The sequence below is a fragment of the Chrysemys picta genome, chromosome 2, assembly GCF_011386835.1.
Source record: "Chrysemys picta bellii isolate R12L10 chromosome 2, ASM1138683v2, whole genome shotgun sequence".
Classification (NCBI taxonomy): Eukaryota; Metazoa; Chordata; order Testudines; family Emydidae; genus Chrysemys; species Chrysemys picta.
Window position 1 is genome coordinate 76,817,919 of NC_088792.1, and position 16,868 is coordinate 76,834,786.

A 16,868-nucleotide genomic window follows, 5' to 3' on the forward strand; every position below is an offset into this window, starting at 1 on the left:
TTGCAGTGGGGGGTTTGTGATTTGTGGGTGCCTGTTCCTTGGTAGCTGATGCCTGGACATAACTGAACAGCTGTAAGATTATAATGACTTTCAGTCACTAACAACTTGAGCAATATTCAGACCCAGTGACCTAGAGTTGAAAGGCTCCCTTTGCTAGTTCTAGTACTCTTTGCTATTCTATTCCCCTACATACTTGCAAGTTATTTAACATGTTACAGCTGTGCTCTCTGCTATACAATAGTTAAGGAGGCTGCCAGCATTTTCCAGTATGAACTCATATTTTTAAGGGCAATAGCAACTCAGCTGTAAAAATGTGCTCCAGACTGAAACTTTGTCAGGAAGATCTCAGCCCAAGAGTGACTTTATTTGAACAACATTTGGAAAATATAATCAAGTCAGTCATTTTTAGTTAGTACAGGTGTATAAAATAAGCAGTAAGTCTTTGTAGAATCAGGCCCTGAGCCTTCTTTAGAGGATAATGTAAAGAACATAGCAACAAAATCCACCTTTTTTAAACAAATCACTTCCTGCTGGTTTCAGTTCCTTAGTCCTCAATATTTTTACTTTTGAAAAACAAAGGATGAAATAAAGTAGGTTTGTGTTAAACACTTTGTGTTTCACTTCAGATATGTTTACATTTGAATGGCTGGTAAAGTAATTCTCTTACTGATTTGACTTTAACTGGAGCATATGATCCAAACCACCTCAGATCTTTGGTCCTTTATCTACAATGGTCCAGTCTGTGACTCCAGTTCTGAACACACATGGAATTAAGGAAGTTCAGATGCAGGTCCAAATCCGTGTCAGAACTTTGAGATTAGGCCCCTTTCTAAATCCTATATATAGCCAATCATATAGTTTGTAAAGCAGATTGGAAACCTCCGGTACAAGGGAGGTTTTCAAAAGGTCCATCATTATTGTAATATGCCAGCTGGTTTAATTGGCGGTGTCTTAAAGAGAGGTTCTAATCTGAATGGGGACTTGAAAATAGCACCTGGTTACTGAGCAGATCTGCCCCCTCTGTTTATACAGAGTCATACTTGCTGAGTGGTGACACAAAAATAAGACCTTGATTCAGATTGCATTTACATCACTTGTACCTCAAGTGATTTCAATTTAGTTCCCCTCGATTTGCACCAGTATAAATGAGATCTGAATCAGTACCTGGGTTTTTGCTACTGTCAGAGGGGCAGGTGTGGAGTGAAGCTGAGGGAAACAAACTTTGAGTGCGGGAGAAGTTGGAGTAAACAGCCAATCAGCACAGAGCAGAGAAAAACCAGTCAAAACTGTAGAAAGTTCTCTGAAGGTCTAAAAGTCTTTGCTTTGGCTGCTTCTGGTACTCCCAGCTGGAGTCTGTAGCTGACTCCTCCCTGCAGATTTTCCCCAAGGCCACATGGCGGATGAGGAGGGAAGAGAAGCCACCACCTGGATCCTAGTGCCTGCAGTGAGTAAGGTTCTCCCCTGCACAAGGTTCTGGGTTCTGGGGGTGGCCTCCGCTGGGCCCCATTTTGCACAAACACACACACATGTCATTTTGGCTGCTTCTGGGTCTTCCAGCTGGAGTCTCTGGCTGACTCCTCTCTGCAGATTTTCCCCAAGGCTACAATCTTGACACAAAATAAAGCTTTCAGAAATATTACATCAGTGATATTGCATTCAGCTGGTAGATTGATACCTCAAAAAAACCTAGGTTCATTGATGAGGAAGTATGGTTTTTGTCAGATTTGAAACAATATATTTATAGTGGAACATGTTAAAATTACAATTTTGTATTGCATGATCTAGCGCAGACATGGGCAAACTACGGCTCGCGGGCCACATCCGGCCCGCAGGACCATCCTGCCCAGCCCCTGAGCTCCCGGCCGGGGAGCATAGTCCCCGCCCTCTCCCCTACTGTCCCCTCTCCCCCCCGCAGCCACGCCACCGCGTGGGCCGCGCTCCTGCCCACAGCTCCCACTGGGCAGTTTGGGGAGCGCAGCTGGCTCTGGCCGGGTTTCGCGGCTGCGAGCTCCTGCTGCTGGTAACGGGGTGGGGGAGATTGGGTAAGGGAGCAATCAGGGAGGAGGGGGCGGTTGGATGGGGTGGAGGTTCTGGGGGCGCGGTCAGGGGATGGGGAACATGGAGGGTTGGGAGTGGGAGTCCCGGGGGGCCTGTCAGGGGGAGGGGATGTGGATAGGGGTCGGGCGGGCAGTCGGGACAGGGAGCGGGGGGGGTTGGATAAGGGGGTGGGATCCCGGGGGACAGTTAGGGGTGGGTAGTCCTGGGAGGGGGTGGTCAAGGGATGAGGAGCAGAGGGCGGTTGGATAGGGGGTGGGAGTCCCGGGGGGGGTGTCAGGGGGTGGGGGTGTGGATAGGGGGTGGGGCAGTCAGGGGACAAGGAGTGCGGGGGTTGGATGGGTTGGCGATTCTGAGGGGGGGCAGTCGGGGTGGATAGGTGGCAGGGGCCAGGCTGTTTGGGGAGGCACAGCCTTCCCTACCCAGCCCTCCATACCGTTGTGCAACCCCAATGTGGCCCTTGGGCCAAAAAGTTTGCCCATCCCAATCTAGTGGAAGATCATTTCCTAATGAGTGGTCCATAGCATTACTGGGGAAATAGTTATTTTATTTGTATGGTTACTGAAGCCCTGACTCATTGTTGAATAAATAGTACACAGAATTAGGAAGTTTTAAAAGATATTACAACTGCTTTGTTTTAGTTTGTTTTACATATTTGTATACAATGGAAATAATGGATTAAAAGTTACAAAAATCAGAATTCAGTTACATTTTAAGGAACACGTTTTTAAATAAATAGCCTGGTTACCTAAATTTGCACACAAAAGGGGTTTTGTGAAGTTCTCTTTGTATGAACAATCACAAGTGTTTAGATGTGCAAATGTTTGTAGATGAAAATTTGGAGTCTGGCTTAGGGTCCCTTTGAAGATTTGGCTTCTAAAAGTCATGGTTTGAAGAACGGAAGGAGATTCAAAGTTCAGGCTAAACATTGAAGCTGAGTCTGGATTTAATTGTGCTATTAAAATCATTTCACTTTTGCACCTTGTCAGAACCAGGTTATGTCATAAACTCAATTTTCACACTTAGTTATGTGCATGAAGGGATGGAACATAGCAGAACTGTTTGTGACAGGAAATATTAGCTTAAATATCACCCTTAATTTAATAGAGGAAATTGCATTCTCTTCCTTGTGAAACCTGTCCTGAGGACAGCTGGAATGCTGTTTCCCATGTATATGGAATATGTGTTAGCCATCTGTCACATGGAAGAAGATCCTTCTCTAATTTGATAGGACCTTTGCAGTTCACAAGACGTTGGAGGAAATCAAAAGAAAAACATCTGTAGAAGAAATATAGTCCCGATCAACAGTATGCATAACATAAATAGAACAATGGAAGCCAAGCATAACATCCTGTCATACATCCAATATTAATGATCTAGTAGGGCTGGCCAGAAAACAACAATTCCGTTTTGCAAAACATTTTGAGGTTTCAAAATTTGCTTTTGTTCTGAGACCTTTCGAAAGATTTTATGAAATGGAAGAGGGAGGTTCTCAATATCCCAGATTCAGAGCAGGGATTTGAACCTGGCTCCCTCATGTGTTAGGCTATGCCCTAAACACCAGCCTATGGAGCTTCTTTCTCCCTCACCTGACAAAATTTTCATCAAAATCGGTGTGGTTTTGTGAACGTTTGGTTTGATGATAAAGCATTTTTCGATGGAAAAGTTTAATCAAAAATATTTTGTCCAGTCTACCATCAGATTTCCTTCCGTAATTACCTCTGGACTAAATCTTCCCTGACGCAAAAGTGTTATATAAAATACAACTGAGACAGAGAGAAGGTCGTGCTGTGACTAGTTTAAGCACAGGCCAGGAGTTCAGCAATTCCTGTTCTGATACAGAGACGCTCACTCTTGGGACATGTCACTACCTCTGTTCCCCCCAACCCCGTCTGTCAGCTGGGGATGCTAATGCCTACCTGCCTTGTCAGGGTGATTGTGAGGATCAATTTGGGAATGATTGTCATGCTTGGAAAAAGGGAAAGCACCATTATAGCTGCTGAGTATGTGAAGTTAGTGTAGAATTGTGTGCAAACTGCCCAAACTGAAGTGCAGAAAGTAACAGAATAAAGTTAATTCTCTCTTCAACTCCCGCATGAAACTGATGATAAAAGGCTCATCTCAATGCAGCCACAAACATGATAGTAAAAGTTTGGAGAATCACAAACTTCAAAGTTTCAAAAGTTTCAAAAACTAATATATAAATGTTTACTGTACAGCTTTGGTCTTTTACATAATCATCTCTCTGCATATTTGGGAGGTTGTTATTTTTTATTTGTGACGGGGGCCACAGTCACTGAGGGCGAGGAAGTGGCCTTGAGGAAGCCCAATGGTTCTGTGCTTTTTAAGGACCCAAGGCTGGGATCCCTGGAATAGCATGAACTGGAAGTGCTGACTTCTTTCAATAACGTAAAGGATTAAAGAGCTGGCCCTTGTTGGCCATCTTTCTAGGCTTCATTCTGGCTAGACATGTTGAGGACTATGGTGGCCATCTTTGTCCACCTGTCTGTGGCAAGAAAGAAGAAGGGAATGGCATCGCTAGTATAAAAACAGTTCCTTGTCAGAGATGAGCATTAAGGGGAGAGGTTGCAGGGAAAAACCCCTGGAAGCAGTATGGGCAAAGGTACAGACCGGGGCTCTTGAAAACGCACCGCTGCAGACATCTTCTATTGGGTTTAAAATTTAGTACTTCCACATCATAGATGCATTCTCTATGTGTATGGTTTTGGTTTATTAGTCCACAACTTACTTTATGTATAAGGACTGGAATCCTCTGGTTAAATTTTGACGTTGGGTGACATAAGTACCTTTTAGTTTGCACCAAAACCTCCATTTCTACGCCATTTGTTAGGGCACCCTAAGATACCAAGCACCCAGGCATCATGAACCCTATGATTTATTCAGTTCCAATAGCAGCATCAAATAATAATGAATTCTCTACAGAGTACCGTCTTGGTTCTTCCCCATCTGTGAGATATACTGATTGGTTCCACTGTAAGTATTCTTTTGCTTGTGAACCTTCTTCAGTGCTTCAGCCATACCCAGTTTCATCCCCCCTGCTACAGCTATTTCTACCCCCTCTTATGCTACAGTCCTAGCAGTGGATTGGTATCTGTACATCATCCATAACTCTGTGTGTCAAAGCATGGGAAGCAGCATGAAGCTAGAGGGATAGAAGGACAACAGGCCCTGCCCTCAGTCCAGGGCTCTACAGTGAGCAGCTGAGGTCTGTGGCTACATCTGATTTTGTGCTCTCACCCCTGGACTGCTTCTCTAAGCTTTTCATTCTCCAGCCTTGCTAGTCAGATCCCGCTCTCATAGGCCTACTAGGTAAACCCTTCTTTCTAGATTCCTATTCCTTTCCTCAGGGGTTCCCATAGCCTCTTCCTTGCCTCCGAGAGAGAGACTGCAGGCTACCTCCCCAATTGTTGCCAGCCTCCTGGCTTTATAGAAGCCGCGCCAGTTCCCTGAAAAGTGAGCTTTCTCCTAGTTAGTGCCCTCCATTCAGACTAAATCTTCCCCATTTGCAGCTTAACTGGCTGTTTGGGCTCACCTGGCCTAACTAAGAACAGCTATATTGGGTCGTACCAAAGGGCCATCTAGCCCAGTATCCTGTCTTCTGACAGTGGCAAATGCCAGGTGCCCCAGAGGGAATGAACAGAAAAGGTAATCATCAAGTGATCCATTCCTTGTTGCCCATTCCCAGCTTCTGGTAAACAGAGGTTAGGGACACCATCCATGCCCATTCTGGCTAATAGCCATTGACGGACCTATCCTCCATATATTTATGTTCTTTTTAGACCCTGTTATAGTCTTGCCTTCACAACATCCTCTGGCAAGGAGTTCCACGGGTTGACTGTGCGTTGTGTGAAAAAATACTTCCTTTTGTTTTGTTTTAAACCTGCTACCTATTCATTTCATTTGGTGACCCTTAGTTCTTGTGTTATAAGAAGGAGTAAATAAGTCTTCCTTATTTACTTTCTCCACACCAATCATGATTTTATAGACCTCTATCATATCCCCCCTTAGTCATCTGAAAAGTCCCAGTAGTATTAATCTCTCCTCATATGGAAGCTGTTCCATACCCTAATCATTTTAGTTGCCCTTTTCTGAACCTTTTCCAATTCCAATATATATTTTTTGAGATGGGGTGACCACATCTGCACGCAGTATTCAAGATGTGGGTGTACCATGGATTTATATAGAGTTAATATGATATTTTCTGTCTTATTATCTGTCTCTTTCTTAATGATTCCCAATATTCTGGTCACTTTCTTGACCACTGCTGAACATTGAGTGGGTGTTTTCAGAGAACTATCCACAATGACTCCAAGGTCTCCTTCTTGACTGGTAACAGCTATTTTAGACCCATCATTTTATATGTAGAGTTGGGATTATGTTTTCCAATGTGTATTACTTTGTATTTATCAACATTGAATTTCATCTGCCATTTTGTTGCCCAGTCACCTAGTTTTGAGAGATCCTTTTATAGCTCTTTGCAGTCTGCTTGGGACTTAACTATCTTGAGTAGTTTTGTATCATCTTCAGATTTTGTCATCTCATTGTTTACCCTTTTTTCCACAGCATTTATGAATATGTTGAATAGGACTGGGACCAGTACAGACCCCTGAGGGACACCACTATTTACCTCTCTCCATTCTGAAAACTGACCATTTATTCCCATCCTTTGTTTCCTATCTTTTAACCAGTCACCGATCCATGAGAGGATATTCCCTCTTATCCCATTTCAGCCTACTTTGCTTCAGCTTTCTTAGAGCCGGTCTGGGGAGCACACCCCATTACAAACAATGAGGCACAACATTGCTTTAAGTGTGTTCAATTTTACAAAGGTGCGAAGGTGTGATAGATTGACTGAGATGTGAAGTTCAGATCTGGCTCAGATCAGAATCTGAATTTACCCACAGATCAGGAATATTCAGATTTGGGGGTCCAGTTTCAGCACTCATTATAAAAATAGCCCTAAGACAACAGGAGAAGGCAAAGAGGTACAGGGAGAGAAGGAAATGGATCCAAAACTGATTTTGAACATTCCCAAATTTGAGGTGGTTTGGTCCCACCTCTAGTTTTCCAGTATTCTGGCAACCTTGAAAAACCTCAACAAATTAGTAATTCATAACCAACTATCACAAATTGTGGATATTTACTACAAAATGATCCTTTGGTAATCCTCTTGGGGCTTCCTAGCGGATATGAAGAATTAATCTCTCTCATCTGCTATTAGATGCTAGACTACATTGGAAAAAGAAAAAGAATCCAAAACCAGAGGAATGGTTCCAAAAAATATGGGAGGTGGTTGTTATGGAAAATATAATGCATCAATTACATAACCAGCAAAACAGACAGAGGATAAATAGAATTAGACATTTGGTTACCATTTATTCAATACTCAGACAAAATATAGTCAGTTGCAAAAAAACAAACAAACAAAAAAAACCCTAGAGTATCTGTCCCGTTTTTTTTTTTTAATATTAACATTTGATAGACATGCCTGGTTTGATAAATATGAGTAGAGTTGATAGGTTCACTCAATTTAATAAATTCACCAGAAACAACAAATCTTGGATAGGTAAAGAGGCTCGCTCTGTAATATGATAATACCCTGCTAAATAGGAAGATGCTTACTGTGAATTTTAAAAACTTTCCAACCAGTAATTGTATTTCTAATCCCACATCAGTCTCACAACACTAGGAAAAAGCAGACAATATTAGTATACTCATTACTCCAGAAATCCCAGCACTAACTAGTCATCCTTGCCCACCTGTCTAAACATGCATAATCCAACTATGGGTAAGACATTCGCTGTTTTTCAAAGTGGAAGCATTTCATTGGACCAACATAACAAATAATACTGCATATGCCTTTTGATGTTGGCAATTACTTAAAAAGCATCGTTTACTTAATATCATAGCAGCTGTATTTAACTTTCTCCTGTGATTTTCTCCGTTTCCATAGAAAGACATGTCTCTATTAAAGTCAGTCTGTAAATGATAAATTAATAAAAATATCTCCGACAAATATATTCTCCTTTTATATGGCCAATGTATTCATAGACCATGGACCCTAGGGCCTTATAGAAGAATAGGGTATTTTGAATAAAGCTCAGAGGAATTCATATTTCAATAGAATTACTCTAGGTTTACATCAGAGTAGCAGAAATCATAACGTGCCCCATGGACTGTGTAGTTAAATAAACCACACTTTAGTGCTAAGTAAACAACTTCTTGTTTTAGCCTCTATTTTCATGCTTATTTGCCATATAACAGATGGTCTGATAGCACTGGTCTACAATTTTTGAGAAGTTGTCTGCTTCAGAGATAAAATGTGCTGTTTATTATGTATTTTGATGTGCTGAATTCAAATATGACAATTAAAACAACTGATTGGCTACTGTTTCTAAGATATTTAGGTTTTTACATTTTATGTCTATGTATATTGTGTAGATAGTAGAGTTTTAATCATAAATTGTAAACCTAGGTCTTTTCATGTGTTTATGGTTGCTTTACATGATAATATTTCACCTGTCCTGTTTATGTAAAAGGGTTATATAAATAAAATTGATTATGAAACAAAAGGCAAAAAACTATTATGTACATAGTTTAGTCCTATTCAGTGTCTACTCGGCGCTTCTTGGCTTGTCTCTTGTATTCATTAAATGGAGCATCTCTTGTCACTGTCCAGCAATAGTCTGCAAGCATTGATGGGCTCCATTTGCCCTGATAGCGTTTCTCCATTGTTGCAATGTCCTGGTGAAATCGCTCGCCGTGCTCGTCGCTCACTGCTCCGCAGTTCGGTGGAAAAAAATCTAGATGAGAGTGCAAAAAATGTATCTTTAGTGACATGTTGCAACCAAGGCTTTTGTATGCCTTGAGGAGGTTTTCCACCAACAACCTGTAGTTGTCTGCGTTGTTGTTTCCGAGAAAATTTATTGCCACTAACTGGAAGGCTTTCCATGCCGTCTTTTCCTTGCCATGCAGTGCATGGTCAAATGCATCATCTCGAAGAAGTTCACGAATCTGAGGACCAACAAAGACACCTTCCTTTATCTTAGCTTCACTTAACCTTGGAAATTTTCCACAGAGGTACTTGAAAGCTGCTTGTGTTTTGTCAATGGCCTTGACAAAGTTCTTCATCAGACCCAGCTTGATGTGTAAGGGTGGTAACAAAATCTTCCTTGATTCAACAAGTGGTGGATGCTGAACACTTTTCCTCCCGGGCTCCAATGACTGTCGGAGTGGCCAGTCTTTCTTGATGTAGTGGGAATCTCTTGCACGACTATCCCATTCGCAGAGAAAACAGCAGTACTTTGTGTATCCAGTCTGCAGACCAAGCAAGAGAGCAACAACCTTCAAATCGCCACAAAGCTGCCACTGATGTTGGTCATAGTTTATGCACCTCAAAAGTTGTTTCATGTTGTCATAGGTTTCCTTCATATGGACTGCATGACCAACTGGAATTGATGGCAAAACATTGCCATTATGCAGTAAAACAGCTTTAAGACTCGTCTTCGATGAATCAATGAACAGTCTTCACTCATCTGGATCATGAACGATGTTGAGGGCTGCCATCACACCATCGATGTTGTTGCAGGCTACAAGATCACCTTCCATGAAGAAGAATGGGACAAGATCCTTTTGACTGTCACGGAACATGGAAACCCTAACATCACCTGCCAGGAGATTCCACTGCTGTAGTCTGAAGCCCAACAGCTTTGCCTTACTCTTGGGTAGTTCCAAATCCCTGACAAGGTCATTCAGTTCACCTTGTGTTATGAGGTGTGGTTCAGAGGAGGAGGATGGGAGAAAATGTGGGTCCTGTGACATTGATGGTTCAGGACCAGAAGTTTCATCCTCTTCCTCTTCCTCGTCTGACTCAAGTGAGAATGATTCTGGTGCATCAGGAACCGGCAGTCCTTCTCCGTGGGGTACTGGGCGTATAGCTAATGGAATGTTTGGATAATGCACAGTCCACTTTTTCTTCTTTGACACACCTTTCCCAACTGGAGGCACCATGCAGAAGTAACAATTGCTGGTATGATCTGTTGGCTCTCTCCAAATCATTGGCACTGCAAAAGGCATAGATTTCCTTTTCCTGTTCAACCACTGGTGAAGATTTGTTGCACAAGTGTTACAGCATATGTGTGGGGCCCACCTCTTGTCCTGATCTCCAATTTTGCAGCCAAAATAAAGGTGATAGGCTTTCTTAACCATAGTGGTTATACTGCGCTTTTGTGATGCAAAAGTCACTTCACCACAAACATAGCAGAAGTTATCTGCACTGTTCACACAAGTATGAGGCATCTCTGCTCACTTTGGCTAAACAGAAATGTGTCCCTTTGCAAAATCAAACACTGACAAATAAGAGAGCACGACACAGTATGATTTCTAGAGCTGATATAGGGCAATTTGTTCAGCAGAGTGATGTAAGCTTCGTTATGATTGCATCATCCATGACTTCTAGGAATAACATGATGCAATTCATATCATGTATGATGCAATACCGGGTTCAGATTGCATCATTCATTGTTTTGCCTAAAAAGCAAGTACTGTCCAAACCCAGTCATAGATTTATTCATAGATCCAGTCAAAGATGTATTTTAGTCATTTCTGGTTTAAATTGAGATCCCTTCCCTTTATAACTCACTTATCCTCCGCCATTCCCAAGTCAAGGGTCGTATATACTGACCCAATAGCATATCTTGAAAACTAGAGCCAATCAACAATTTTAAGCATCATTTTCGTTCTCAGTGACCCAGAATTAGTAAAGTTTGACTACATTTATTTCAGAAGCATTTTGGCTGTAGAGTAGTGTAGGAGATAAGCCTTAATCTCTGAAGCCAGCCTTTCTCCAGACTTTATGAATGATATTATTCTATATTAATTTATCTATGTATTCCAGTAACTACTGTATAGTAAATTTATTTGCCAATTCACAAATCCATTTCTTATACTCTTACTTGCTAGATGTTCCATGGTTTACTATTTGTGCATAATCCATCTTTTGAGGTGACTAAGGTATAAATACCTCTTCCCTATTTTTTCTTTTTTAAAGTCAAAAAGTATGCAAAATTTTATAGATTCCAAGGCCAGAAGGTTCTATTGTGATAATCTAGACTGACCTTCTGTAGAACTTCTCCAATTTTTATATATACATATAGATGTGTGTATATACATATATACACACACACACACAGTAATACATTAACCAAGAGAATCAATTGTTTAAAAAAAATCTGAATAGAAGTAAATTCTTACTGCTTTGGTATGAGAAGTAACATGGTGATCCTCAGTGGGCACTCTGTTTTCTTTTGAATCTGCCAGGGGTTCATTATTATTTGACTCTATAATCCCCGCTTCTAGTAAAGCTAATCCAATATTGGCAGTATTGCATAACAGGCCCCATGCCAAAAATATCTTGCCAACTTTAAAAGGGTACTAGATTGCCAGAGTGTTCTAGGCATTGAAAGTGCATTTTAAATGATAGTACCAGAGGTTCTTTCGGTGATCAATAGGTGAATTATTCAGCATAATTTTAATTTCTCTGAGAAAGCTTGGAGACTCGAAAGAGAAGTCATTATCTATCTTCTCAATGGATAAGCAGTGATTGCTGTCAAAGAAAGAGATGAGCATTGAGATATTAGCTGAGGGGGATATATAGTATATGAAACAATTAATGGACTGCCCAGTAGCCTTGTGGTATGTCCAGTTAAAAACTGATTTCCCATAGTGTGTTAGCTGAGACTGCAGGAGCCATGAATTGGTTCTGGATACCTTGCAAGCATACTTGAAATGTTGTACTTGGTCTCACCGTCTGCTGCGTATTTTTTTAAAAGAATGATTCATGTTTGTGACTGCTCACATATTGGTGATCAGCTGTTGGTCTAATGGAACTATACATGCAATCAGTGGCACCCGAGATGGACAGAAAGTGTGTTGTGATATAAAAAAATTCTCATGATTTGTGACTGGTTCTGTATATCTAGTATATATGCTTCTGTGTATAGGATACATGAGATATACATGGAGCCTATGTACAGAGACAGTAGTGTTAGGATAAATGTGAGAAAATTGTTTACGCATTGGTAAGTGTCTAATACTGTGGTATTTCTGATGGCGGCTAGTAATTTAGAATGATTCTGGTTCAAGGAATCCCAAGGCGAGAGTTATTTGGAAAACCAAAGGTCACATATGACTACAAAGCTTTAAACTCTCCAAATCCCTTTTCAACCCCTCACAGGGAGGTAGAATTGTTTGTCAAACTGCTATCAGGAATGCTTGCTCCTTTGACAAATCCAGACAACTAACCCTTTGTCCTTTTTCATTATTTGAAGGACATAAATGCTTTCCCTTGTTTGATTTTGTTATCAAACAAAAAACATTTTAGTCCCACCCATCAGCCTTGCCAGCCCACGGGAGGTTGATTTCCATGATAAGTTGAAGTATGCAGTTTTATCTGAAGTACTTTAATAACAGTTGTGATTGGGATCCCAGGCAATTCTCTGAAGAAAAATCCGTAAATCTCACTGAATTACCAATCATGGTTTAAAGATGTTGAAATTGCCTTTAAAGAATTGCTAAGTAAGTCCCTTTCCAGGACAAGTGTAACAGTTTGACAGTCTACTCCATGCTGATGTTGGAAATTCCCTGCAGAAACTGTGAAAATCCAATCCTTAAAGACAGCAGAGCAAACCTAAGTAACTGGCAGGCACTAGCAACTTTATTTGGCAAAGACAGTGGTAAAAACTTCATCATTAATTCACCTGCAGGTTTTTTTTAAACTAGACTTGGCCTTTAATAGAATTACAGCGTATTAAGGTGTTTTTCTGTATAATTTACAAACTGAGTAAACTCAGACATCCAAAGATGTTAAAATGAAAAACATGTTCCCTTTAGTCTTGCCACTAGCCAAGTGGGGCCTGTGAGAGGGCACATACTGTACATTGCGAGTAAACTAAATTACCTTGCATGCAAGTGGCAATATCTGACATGAGATATTGCTGCCTTCTACAGCTAAATAAGTTGGATACAAATGGACTTGACAGCATGTTTTATGAAATGCATTATGATTTGGAGACCTGGTGTTGCCTTAACAACCAGACGGTATTTCCTTAATTAAGTATAATTTTTTTCCTACGTGATCATAAGAGGATTCTGCAAACTCTGGTGAATTAATGGACTGGCAAATGCATATAGTTCTCTGCTCTAGGTAACTGTCAGCTCCAAGCTCTTTAAGTTGTCTCTGTCTGATAAATTATGATCAGAAAGATACAGATCCTTGAGTTTGCCCCACACTATTTCTAGTGTGCTGGACTTTGAGACAATAATGTTTATGGTCTCAGTAACCAGTAATTTAAACAAAAAAACCAGTTATCTCCAAGTATATTTCTTTTTTTGGATATATATTTTCCCCAAGACCTATATTTTTAAAAATAATTTATTCACAGTAACTGTGTTTTGCTTACTGAAAGAAACATTTTGTACTTAACTTTTCCACTCAGTGTCTGGCACTTGTATTTACAATACTAAATCACAAACTTTCCTTGCTGCTGTCCATCCTTGATTGCCAGGCTCCTGAATTTATACACTGGAGTAACCATCAGTCTGCCACATCTGTAATCAAACCAAGTTCCTCCAGTCATGCCTTTTGCAACAGAAATATCAGAAAGGTGAACTAGGCTTTTACTGTCCTTGGGAGCCTCCCAAATTAATTGCCGCTGCTACTACTGTTGGGAGTCGGTTCTTTCAGTGTGCCAGACAGGGCTTTAATTGATCAGCCACACACATATGCTCTGGGAATGCATATGTGCATTTTTGCATGTCCTATTGTAGTCAGGAGCTAAAATCATCCATCACTGATGTCTCTGAGGAAATAGGCCGTCTCCAGGGCAAAGGAGAAAACTGCTTGCAGAGATGCCTAGGATAATTTTTTTTCTGTTAAACTCAGTTTAAGCTTTAGTGTTTCGACACACAAAAATTGCCTGATTCTGGGTTCTGACTATAATTGCATATTTTCATGAATTCTTATTATAACCAAATAGCGTACTTGAGATTCATGGACACATGTTCCAAGATCTCAAGTTCAGGAGCAGGCCTGGAATCCCAGGCTATGTGAAGCCAGGGCCGGTGCTACCATTAAGGCGAACTAGGTGGTTGCCTAGGGTGCCAAGATTTGGGGGCGCCAAAAAGCAGTGCCCCCAATTTTTTTTTACAGCATTCCTCCCCGAGCGCGCGGTCACCACTCCACTTCTCCCGCCTCCCAGGCTTGCAGTGCCAATCAGCTGTTTGGTGCCGCAAGCCTGGGAGAAGAATTAGAGCGGGGGCAGCGTGCTCGGGGAGGAGGTGGAGCAGAGGTGAGCTGGGGTGGGGAGGTGCCGCACGGCTCCCCGGGCGGGGTGGGGTGGGGTGGGGATCTGCCGTGGGGGTGTCTCAAGGCGGGGGGGGAGGTGCCACAGGGCTCCCCACCCCAGCTCACCTCTGCTACACCCCCTCCCTGAGCACGCCGTCGCTCCTCCACTTCTCCCGCCTCCCAGGCTTGCGGCGCCAATCAGCTGTTTAGCATCACAAGCCTGGGAGGGGAGGAGAATTAGAGCGGGGGCGGTGTGCTCGGGGAGGAGGTGGAGCAGAGTTGAGCTGGGGTGGGGAGCTGCCGCACGGTTCGCGGGGGGGGAGCTGCCACGGGGGGGGGGGGAGGGAGATTCAGGAAGGGGGGGCGGGGAGCTGCCACAGGGCTGGGGGGAGGGGGCGCAAGGTGGAAGTTTCACCTAGGGCGCGAAACTTCCTTGCACCGGCCCTGTGTGAAGCTGAACATCTGGACAAAATGCAGTTTCCTGGAGCAAGGTGCTACTGCAGACTCTTGCTTTGAATCTCATATTAACTGTTGAATGGGCTTATCTTACACCCAAAAAGTTTACTAAGGATGGATTCTCTGACATTTGTTAGGAGAAAGAATAATAAGAAAATAGGTTACAATTAGGGCTCTAGATAGAATAGGGTGAAGGAAAATAATATCATTTTATGTGTGAGGAGGAAAAGGGGAAGAGCAAGATCTGGTGAAGAAAATATCTGTGATGAAGGTTTGTAGAACTGATTTTGAGAGAATTGTTCCATCCAAGGTGAATAGTGGCACTATTGCAGTTAATTTGAATGAATTCCTCTATTGTAGTTTCATCAAAGCTAATACTAAATGCAGCAGCCAAAAATAAGAAGCAAAAATTGGCACAAACAAGACGGATTTGAAACATGCACACTAATAAGCCCATTGATATTTACAAGAATTCATACTGGAATATCACAACTATTCTTTGGAGATTTTATGTTTCGTATAGAGTCATTTGCTGCATTTCTCTAGTGACTTACATGAATGCAAATGAATGTAGTCTGGTATGTAATATAAAGCGTGTGTGTGTGTGTATGTATCCCACATGCTGTACTATCTTACAAAAGGGACCAATCAATTGAGCCAGTCCCCTTTTGAGCATTATTTCTTAGTGATTAATACAAACTTGTCCAGGAATCAGTGAGATTCTCAAATCAGACATAAGCATAGAAGAAAAATGTTGGCAAGGACAGAACAAGTTGATTGGCATTCCCCCTAATTGTTTTATTTCTTATGTGCAGCTGAAAATATGGAAAACCTCACCTCCACTCTCATTCTTAGAAACGATTTCCAACCGTGCAAAATAAATGTGAGGCAGTCACTTGAGAACCAATGGCAATGGCTTTTAGAAATTATTGGGGTTTTTATCCTTAATGCTGAATTCCCCTGTATAGCTCTGGGTCAAAAATATTCAGACTTTGAAAGATCTTGATGAAGAAAGGAGACAAACGTTTCATATAAATGTCACAAAAAAATTCCCCATTTTTTTAATGGCTTTCATAGTGTGTCTGTATACATTTTTACAATGTATTCACAGACACACAGAGTGCACTGTGGAATTCATATTGAGAGAGAGCTGGAAACATCTGAAATTATTTACCCTTGCTTAATTATCTTTATAGCCCATGTTGTGGTCTACCAAGTTTGTGTGCCTTGTCCATCCCTTACTAAGGAGCACAAGGAATGGAATATGTTCAGACTTTGGCAGAGAAAGAAGGAGCAACTCGCACCATTCTTGAGACACCTCTCTAGCCCACCAGGGAGTAGAATTTTGCATGTGCAGCTTTGGGCAAAGCCATGGGTGCTCTGACATGGGGTCTTTGATTGCTGATGAAAATTATAGAGCAGCTCTCCCTACCAATTCTCTGTTTGGCATTCATTCATTCTCTCTCTCTCTCTCTCTCTCTCTCTCTCTCTCTCTCTCGTTTAGGGTCTTGTTCTTGCCTTACCTTGTGTCCTGTTTATTATTGACCTCTTTGGTGCCATGCAATGGTGCATTTAAAACCTGTGTATGTGTATTTTTAAAATAGACGTTGCTCCCATAATGGTTGTCAACAGCTAGTCTTGCTTAATCACCTGGAAAATGTCACAAACAAGAGCTCTTAAGAGAAATTGAAAAAGCCAAGTTAATTACCATTATAGGTTGAATATATCAGGGACTGAAGGTTTTAAAAGCCAGGGAAAATTGGGGACATATGTGTGGTGTCTCTGAGTAAGCTTGTTCCATATAGAATATGGAAAATGTAAATGACAGGCATTTTGCCATGTACAGTAGCATTCACTATAGACAGACCATATGTTTTTGTTAGAAGCAGTGAAGCCAAAAATGACATTTAATTGGAACTGGCATAATACACCCTCACTAGTCATATATATGTGTGTCTTGGTTGTCAATGGGAACAACATATATTTCACATGA

The 16,868-nt window shown here is 41.6% G+C and overlaps 1 protein-coding gene across 18 annotated transcripts in view; it reads left to right on the forward strand.

Moving 5' to 3' along the window:
- The window catches only part of RBMS3 (RNA binding motif single stranded interacting protein 3), a 917,250-nt gene that overhangs the window by 861,082 nt on the left and 39,300 nt on the right, over nucleotides 1–16,868 (forward strand). The window lies entirely within an intron of this gene.